The following is a 9360-nucleotide window of genomic DNA, read 5'->3' as shown; positions in this document are numbered from 1 at the left end:
GATACTTGACCATTATGGGAGCAGCTCGTAACCCACACTGTAAAAGCGGACAAAGGCAGGTTTGTTGGATTTGTGTCCACCACCTCGCTTATCTCCAGAACACACCAGGGAATGTTTATCCAAGGCCGAAACCGACATTGTTTATCCTAACGAGCTCACTTCAGATGATTAAGGGAGGAGCGGTGGATATCTCCAAGGTTACCCCAGCTCAAAAGGGAGTCAGATAGGAAGCAGCTGCTCAGGACTTTGTGAAGACCCTTTGTGTAGTTTCAATGTCTGGGACTTGTGTTTATTGATAAGTGTCCTCCTCAGGAATGTGAGATGTTTAATGTCATGGGACGACCCAAGGTAGCACCTGACAAATGAGTGGCAGACTATACCACCCAATGAAACCCTCTGTAGTTACATAGACCTGTACCACATTCTACAGCAGGTGGGTGTTGCTTATTGAAAGGTATAAACATGCTTGTAGTGCTGACGTTCCTTTGAGAGTTAGTCACGAGCTTGAGGAAGCTGCCACTCTCCCTTTGTGCACAAAGCTTTCTAATAAACTTTAACTTGGTCAGCAGTTCCGTCTCCGTCTGGTTTTGCTCCAAAAATTCGAGTCTAATAAGGCTGAGGATTGATTTAATTGAGGTGTACAAATTTATGTGTGGCCGAGATAGGCTGGATAGGAAGAATCGATTTTCCTTAGCAGAGAGGTCAATAAACAAGGGGCACGGCATTGATTTAAAGTGATTGGTAGAAGGATTATTGAGGAGCTGAGGAAAACATTTTTCATCCAGAGGCTGGTAGGTGTCTGGAACTCACTGCCTGAAAGGGTGGTAGAGGCAGAAACCCTCAACTCATTGAAAAGGTACCCGGATATGCACCTGAAGTGCCGTGACCCACAAGGCTATGGACCAAGTGCTGGAAAGTGGGATTAGGCTGGGTGGCTCATTTTCGGCTGGCGCGGACACGATGGCATGAATGGCCTCCTTCTGTGCTGTAAATTTTCTATGATTCTATGATTCTAATTAACAGTAAGCAGGGTAGTTCAGGGATCATGAGAACACTACTGAAGAAAAGTAACTGCTGGGAACCAAGCAATGTGTCCTTGTAAACCACAGATTAGGGAAGTTCCAGCTCCAGTGACAGAGATGGATCACAACAGGGTATAAAAGTGAGGGGATACTGATGTAAGTGGCAGTTGGGACTGGAGACACCGGAGATCAAGCTCAGGGAGTCCGTGGTTCCATCCAGAGGGCTGATCTCGTCTACACGGGGTATTTGCATGTTTAGTCTGGTATGGGAGAGGAAAGAGAATTTGCTCATATATTTCTTCATGAGGTATTAAAGTTGCTGACTCTCAGACTTGTTAAATAATAAGACAATGCATTATTTAGAACCTTCCATCCCTAAGTCTCTTTGCTGCTCTACTTTTAAACTTTGACCATTTAGTTTACATTTCATCTCATTTTTCTTCCTCTCAAAATGCATCACGTCACATTTCTCTGCATTAAATTTCACCTGGCCCATTTACTAACCCGTGGACGTCACAGTGAAGTCACTGACTCCTCTTCACAGTTGCCCCGGTGCCAATTTTGGCGTCATCTAGAAATTTTCACCCTGTGTCCCACATACCCACGGTCAGATCATTCTCTATATTGAGAAGAGCAATGGTCCCAACACTGACCCTGGGGCACACCAATGTTTACATCCCTCCAGTCTGGAGAACATCCATTAACCACTACTTTCTGTTTTCTGCCCTTTACACAACTTCCTTTCCACACTGCCTCATTCCTTTTAATACGGTAAGTACTAATTTTATCAACAAGCCTCCTGTCCGGCATCTTACCAAACACCCTTTCACAATCAATGTCCACAACATCCACTACATTCCCTTCATCAGGAGACGTGAGTTATCTCAAATGATCCACGTTGGCTGTTGTTAATTAATGTGTTTTTCTAACAAATGTTGAAATGTTTGCTCCACCTCATCTGGTTTGATCTGTTTCAAGACGCAACAGAAAGGTCGAGTTGTCTCCTGGAGTTTAAGATAAATTAGGATTTAAAAATTATGTTTCAGACAATGAGGAGCATCCAGGCTGAGACCCGCCCATTCTGTGCTGCAACTCCCGCCCCTCACACACTCCGATTGGTTGGAGGACCAACTCACCCTCTCACCCCTCCAGTCAATTTCCGCTCCTCCTATTGGTCCGGAACTCTCCTTAATCACCAGGGCGGGATTAGTGGTGAGACTGACATCCTGAGGTGCAGTTCGAAAATGAACATAAATTGACCCCGTCAGTTGCAACATTTAATAAAACGAAATTAATAAAAGTTACGAAAAATATTTTTTGGAGTGCATCAAAGTGGCGGAGCGTCTGCGCTGTGTGTTTGTGCCGGTTGAAATGGCACGAAGAGCTGGGGTTTCAGTTTATTTTATTATCCTTTCTCCAAACGCGCTCTTCCTGCTTCCAATGTCTTAGTTTTTCGGCCTGATATGAAGGATCATCAATGGCGGCGGCATCACCCAGCATGCAGCGCGGTACAGATTGTGCCCTATCTGAATCAGTGGAGCCCAGTGCGCAGGCGCAGTAGTGACTCATTACCGGTCAGTGTGTCCTGAGCATGCGCGGCCAGTCGAGGCTGCGGGAGGAGCGCGTTCGGTGCAGGTCAGAGGATCGGAGCAAGAGGCTCAATAAACCCCGGGGCCCGGGTCCGGGCTCAGGCCCAGGCTCAGGCTTTACAAACCCCGAGTGCGGCCCCAGACCCGAATATAAAACAGTGAACATTATCCCCCCCCTCACGACCCGCCGGGAAATGAAGGGGAAATGGGGATCGGTCAGGGAGCGTCTGTAAATGAAGGAGAAATGGTGATCGGTCAGGGAGCGTCTGTAAATGAAGGAGAAATGGGGATCGGTCAGGGAGCGTCTGTAAATGAAGGAGAAATGGTGATCGGTCAGGGAGCGTCTGTAAATGAAGGAGAAATGGTGATCGGTCAGAAAGCGTCTGCAAATGAAGGAGAAATGTTTATCGGTCAGGGAGCGTCTGTAAATGAAGGAGAAATGGTGATCGGTCAGGGAGCGTCTGTAAATGAAGGAGAAATGGTGATCGGTCAGGGAGCGTCTGCAAATGAAGGAGAAATGTTTATCGGTCAGGGAGCGTCTGTAAATGAAGGAGAAATGGTGATCGGTCAGAAAGCGTCTGCAAATGAAGGAGAAATGTTTATCGGTCAGGGAGCGTCTGTAAATGAAGGAGAAATGGTGATCGGTCAGGGAGCGTCTGTAAATGAAGTAGAAATGGCAATCTGTCAGGGAGCGTCTGTAAATGAAGTAGAAATGGCGATCGGTCAGGGAGCATCTGTAAATGAAGGAGAAATGGCGATCGGTCAGGGAGCGTCTGTAAATGAAGAAAAAATGCTGATCGGTCGGGGAGCGTCTGCAAATGAATGAGAAATGGTGATCGGTCGGGGAGCGTCTGTAAATGAAGGGGAAATGATGATCGGTCGGGGAGCGTTTGTAAATGAAGGAGAATTGGAGATCGGTCAGGGAGCGTCTGTAAATGAAGGAGAAATGGAGATCGGTCAGGGAGTGTCTGTAAATGAAGGAAAAATGCTGATCGGTCGGGGAGCGTATGTAAATGAAGGAGAAATGGCGATCGGCTGGGAAACGTCTGTAAATGAAGGGGAAATGGTGATCGGTCGGGGAGTGTCTGTAAATGAAAGAGAAATGGAGATCGGTCAGGGAGCGTCTGTAAATGAAGGAGAAATGATGATCTATCAGGGAGCGTTTGTAAATGGAGGAGAAATGGCGATTGGTCAGGGAGGGTCTGTAAATGGAGGAGAAATGGTTATCGGTCGTGGAGCGTCTGTAAATGTAGGAGAAATGGTGATCGGTCGGGGAGCGTTTGTAAACGAAGGAGAAATGGAGATCGGTCAGGGAGCATCTGTAAATAAAGGAAAAATGGCGATCGGTCAGGGAGCGTCTGCAAATGGACGAGAAATGGTGATCGGTCAGGGAGCGTTTGTAAACGAAGGAGAAATGGTGATCGGTCAGGGAGCATCTGTAAATGAAGGAAAAATGGTGATCGGTCAGGGAGCGTCTGGAAATGAAGGAAAAATGGTGATCGGCCAGGGAGCGTCTGTAAATGAAGGAAAAATGGTGATCTCTATATCTTCAGTCATCCAGAGAGCTCGAGCTTTGGATGCCGTTCCTTTCCTCATCATGGGAATCTGTCTACTCTGTACCCGAACCTACTCCTCCTTGAAGGCCTCCCACTGTTCAATTACTGTTCTGCCTGCCAATTTTTGATTCCAATCCACCTGGACAAGATCCCTTTTTAACTCACTGGAATTAGCCCTCCTCCAGTTAAGAACTTTCACATTTGACTGTCCCCTGTCCTTTTCTATAACTCTTCTAAACCGAATGAGATTATGATCACTGCTGCCCCACTGAAACATGCTCCACCCTGTCCCACATCATTCTCCACACCGAGCCCACTGCTGTACTCACACTCTCTCACACTCACACTCACTCACACTCACACTCTCTCACACTCTCACACACTCACTCTCTCACATTCCTCTCTCACCCTTTCACTCATGGTTTAGGGCCACTGAAAGGTGATGCGATGGGTTTGGATTTCAGCACAGGGAGGAGGGAGAGTGTGTGGGACGGGGATTTACAGCTTTGAGGAATGAGAGAGGAAATAATGTTCCATAGAAAGTAGAGATATCTGATCTGAATTTCTATCCTGTTCTTACAGTGATAACTTTGATAAACTCCTTTTACAGGGGAGGATTTGCAGAGGGAAACTCAAACCAAAGATCACGTCAAGATCTGACAGAGTCACTCGATTCATCAGGACATGAATATCATCGGCCTTTGAATGTGGAAGGAGAAATGTTTGTCTGTTCTATCTGTGGGAGAAGATTTCAAACATCAGTGTGAGTGGGAAAGCACCGAGACACACACACCCGAGTGAGAGTGTTCCAGTGCACTGACTGTGGAAAGAGCTTTAACCAGTTACACAGCCAGAAAAAACATCGCACCATTCACAGCGGGGAGAAACCGTACACGTGTTCTGTGTGTGGACGAGGCTTCAACTGATCGTCCAACCTGGAGAGACACAAGGACACCCAGACCATGGAGAAACCGTGGAAATGTGGGGACTGTGGGAAGGGATTCAATTACCCGGCACAGCTGGAAACTCATCGACACACTCACACTGGGGAGAGGCCGTTCTCCTGCTCCGTGTGTGGGAAGGGATTCACTCAGTCATCCACCCTGCTGAGACACCAGCGAGTTCACACTATTGAGTGACCTTTTAACTCAGTGACTGTGAGAAGAGCTTTAAAAGCAGAAATGAACTGCTGACACATCAACGCATGCCCATTGGTTGAGAGACTGTTCACCTGCTCCGTGTGTGGGAAGGGATTCACTCAGTCATCACACGTGCTGAGACACCAGCGAGTTCACATATGACTGCAGGGGTTGGATTCTGCTGTTAATCCCATCCAGGACTGAACCATGTTCATTCTGATAGTTGGGGTTTGTTTCTCCCAGATCGGATCAGGATGAATTCAGTTTACAGGAGAATTGGGTCAAATATCACCCACAATCGAGGGAGACAAAAGCAGCCATTAGAGAAGCTCAGACATCTTTGGGAAAGAAGATGGTGCCCAATTCTGAGAATAATAGCAAATGTCTTTCCAGCTACGTCAGGAGTCAGAAGACCATTAAAGATGCTTTAGGGCCACTGAAAGACAGTTCAGGACAGATTCCCGGGCTATGGCAGAGCTGTTGAATGACTATTTCTCATCAGTCTACACTCCTGTGGATGATGCTCAGATTCCAGCTGTGGGATGTGCTGTCAACAATAACATCATAAATATTAAAATAGAATGGGATGTCACTTTGGATAAAATATGAACTCTCAAAATGCATTGTGCTCCAGGTCCAGATGATATCCACCCCCGGGTGTTTAAAGAGATGGGACGGGTGCTCTGTGAGCCCCTTGCCTGTATCTTCAACAGCTCAATAGAGTCAGGGATTGTCCCCTGAGATTGGAAGGGAGCTCACATAGTTCCCATTTTCATTAAAGGGGACAAATCAGAGCCGGGGAATGACAGGCCCATCAGTGTGACCACGATCAGAGGGAAGATGCTTGAAGGGATCCTAAGAGATGCTGTTTATGATCACGGGGAAAGAGAGGGAGCCATTAGAGATACTCAACACAGCTTCTGGGAAAGAAAATGGTGTCTGACAAACTTGCTTGAGTTTTTTGAAGAAGTTGCTGGGTTAGTGGATGAGGGTAATCCGGTTCACATTGTCTATCTCAGGGATGTCAAACTCATTTCCTGTGGTGAACCTGACCCGATATCCTGGCACTTGGCCTGGGCCACATTCAGCAAACGTTATTAAACTAGAAATAGATGAAGATGAACTGTATTGGTATTTACTTACATTTAGATTTTATTTACAGCTACTGCTGCTCCCGATACCTGGCACCTCTGAGCTTGAACTATTGCACCAACATTTAGAGTAAATGACTGGGCTGAGGCCTGTCTTGGATAAAAACATGAGGACCACTTGTCATTACAGAACTGTGTGCCCCAAACACTAACCGTGGAAGTGAATTCCACAGACTGCCTACTCCCGATGTAAAGAAGTTTCTCTTGACTCCTGCTCTAAAACAGAGAGTGGGGTTAATTGTAGCGACTCACACTGTATAAGGTGGAAAGTGGGGCTCCACAAGGATTGGTTCTGGGACCACTGTTCACAATTCACATCAACGAATTGGACTCGGGAATCGGAAGTACAATTTAAAAATTTACAGATGACGCCAGATTGGCGGGGTGGGGTGGAGTTTGGATAATATTGATGAAGATTGCGACCAAATACAAAATACATCAATAAACTTGCAAAATGGGTGTATAATTGGCCGATGAATTTTAATGCAGATGACAGTGAAGTGGAGCATTTTGGGAGCAAGAATTTGGAAATTGTGCCCTGTATCCCCAAGTCCAAGTCATTAATGTATATCAAGGAAAGCAGTGGTCCCAGCACCGACCCCTGGGGAACACCAATGTACACCTCCCTCCATTCCGAAAAACAACCGTTCACCACTACACTCTGTTTCCTGTTATTTAGCCAATTCTGTATCCATGCTGCTACTGCCCCTTTTATTCCATGGGCTTCAATCTTGATGACAAACCCATTATGCGGCACTTTATCTGACGCCTTTTCGAAGTCCATACACACCACATTAACTGCATTGCCCTCATTGACCCTCTGTTACCTCATCAAAAAACTGTCTCAATTTAATTAAACACGATTTGCCTTTAACAAATCCGTGCTGGCTTTCCCTAATCCTTGTCCAATTGACTGCTAATTCTGTCCCGGATTATCGTTGCGAGAACTTTCTCCACTACCGAGGTTAAACTGACTGGTCAGTAGTTGCTGGATTTTTTCTTTCACCCTTTCTTGAACAGGGGTGTAACATTTGTAATTCTCCAGTCCTCTGGCATCACCCCCATATCTAAGGATGTTTGGAGGTTTTTTGCCAGTACCTCTGCAATTTCCACCCTCACTTCCCTCAGCAACCGAGGATGCATCCCATCCGGACCAGATGACGTATCTACTTTAAGTGCAGCCAGCCTTTCCAGTACCTCCTCTTTATGAATTTTTAGCCAATCCAGTGTCTCTACAACATCTTCCTTTACTGACACTCTGGCAGCGTCTTCTTCCTTGGGAAAGACAGATGCAATGTATTTATTTAGTACCTCCGCCATGCCCACTGCCTCCCACTGCTACTAATTCGTTATAATCTGGGCCAGTGGTGCAATGGATAACGCATTAGGTTCGATTCCTACCTGGCTTGGATATTTTAATGCAAAATTTTATGGCCTTCGATACCTTGCAAGCTGTCCTACTTGGTGGTGCTGCCTGGCTCCATACCTGGTAAGTGCCTTCTCAGTGCAGCAAGCAGTGCATCAGTGTCATAATCTGAAGGTCCTGAATTCAATCTTCAGAGAAGGTATCAAGGATTACGAAGCTTTTTTTCCATCTCTCACCTCATCTTTCCATCTTTGCTGCATCGCAAAATCAAGAACTTTTGCTTCCTGCAGCACATCAAAAGATTTGCTGCCCCTTGATCTCTCTGTACCCAAACACACAGTGAAGTTTAGGAAGTCCATGGGCGATGGACTCACTGACAACACTCTTGTTTCTGTATAATTGCCCCAAGACAAACGGTGAGTGGAGAATATAATCAACGATCCCGCTACTTCTCACAGGCCAAGTGAGCGCTCCACCAGTTGAGCTAATTCCTCGTTTGCTGTTTGTAAATCGCCCCTCACAGTTCCTGCCTCACACTCGCCTTCAAGCTGCTCCAAGACCAGCAGAGAAATCTTGCCTTGGGTTGCCGCTCCCTGAATATATTAAATACTTTGCTCCAATCGGCGGTATCGAGCATCAGCAAGTGAGGAACAGCAGAACGGGAAGCCGCAGTAATCATGAGTGATGCTGAGAAGAGCCCGAGCCTTCGGAAGGAAGACGAGGTCACCGGAAAGCAACAGCCGTCCGAGCTCGAGGAGCAGCGAGAGCCCTGACTGACTGACTGATCGAAGACCATTTTGCCTGAAATTGAGGGCGATTTGAAGTGTTGCTGCTCAAAGGCACTCCCTGCTGGTGAGCAGAGGGAAATGCTCGAGTGAAACAGCCGTGCTCGGGCAGACACAGAAAGCTTTCAGGTTTTGGAAAGGAGAAGAGGCGTCTTGTGCCTGAGTGGCAACATGTTAATCTGTGAGCTGCCTGTGAAGTTCAGAGAGTGACCTTGAGGTAATTGCTGCTTATTCCAAAATCACACTCACTCCTTCGAGCCGGAATTGAACCAGCGACCTAAGGATGACTTTATTTTATTTTATTCACTACAGTCCTCCGCTCTACCAGCTGAGCTATCGAAGGGAAGTGATAAACAGTGCTGTCTTTGGTGATTGTTCACCGTGCGCCTGTTGACACGTTCAGACTCGTGGAGTCCGGTGCTGATCGAAGACTTCTTTTGCCTGAAAGCGAGAGCTGAGTGTTTTGAAGTCTTGCTGCTCAAAAGCGCTCCCTGCTGGTGAGCAGAGGCAGAGCAGCCTTGTTTGGGCAGACACAGAAAGTTTTCAGGTTTGAGAAAGGAAAAGAGACGTCCTGTGCCTTCATGGCAACATGTTAATCTGTGAGGTGCCTGTAAAGTTAAGAGAGCGACCTTGAACTAATTGCTGCTTATTGCAAAATCACACGTTCTCCTTCGAGCCGGAATTGAACAAATGACGGAAGGATGACTTTGTCTTATTTTCCACGACAGTCTTGTCGCTCGACCAGCTGAGGT

General features: G+C 46.7%; 1 non-coding gene across 1 annotated transcript; it reads right to left on the bottom strand.

Moving 5' to 3' along the window:
• Positions 1-8857: 8857 nt before the first annotated feature.
• On the bottom strand, positions 8858-8951 carry trnay-gua (transfer RNA tyrosine (anticodon GUA)). Its single transcript has 2 exons — positions 8915-8951; positions 8858-8893 (listed from the first exon to the last, which is right to left on the bottom strand). It is a non-coding gene; the product is annotated as a tRNA-Tyr (tRNA).
• Positions 8952-9360: the final 409 nt, after the last annotated feature.

This window comes from Heptranchias perlo, unplaced genomic scaffold (assembly GCF_035084215.1).
Source record: "Heptranchias perlo isolate sHepPer1 unplaced genomic scaffold, sHepPer1.hap1 HAP1_SCAFFOLD_319, whole genome shotgun sequence".
Classification (NCBI taxonomy): domain Eukaryota; kingdom Metazoa; phylum Chordata; class Chondrichthyes; order Hexanchiformes; family Hexanchidae; genus Heptranchias; species Heptranchias perlo.
This window is presented reverse-complemented; position numbering and strand designations above follow the sequence as displayed.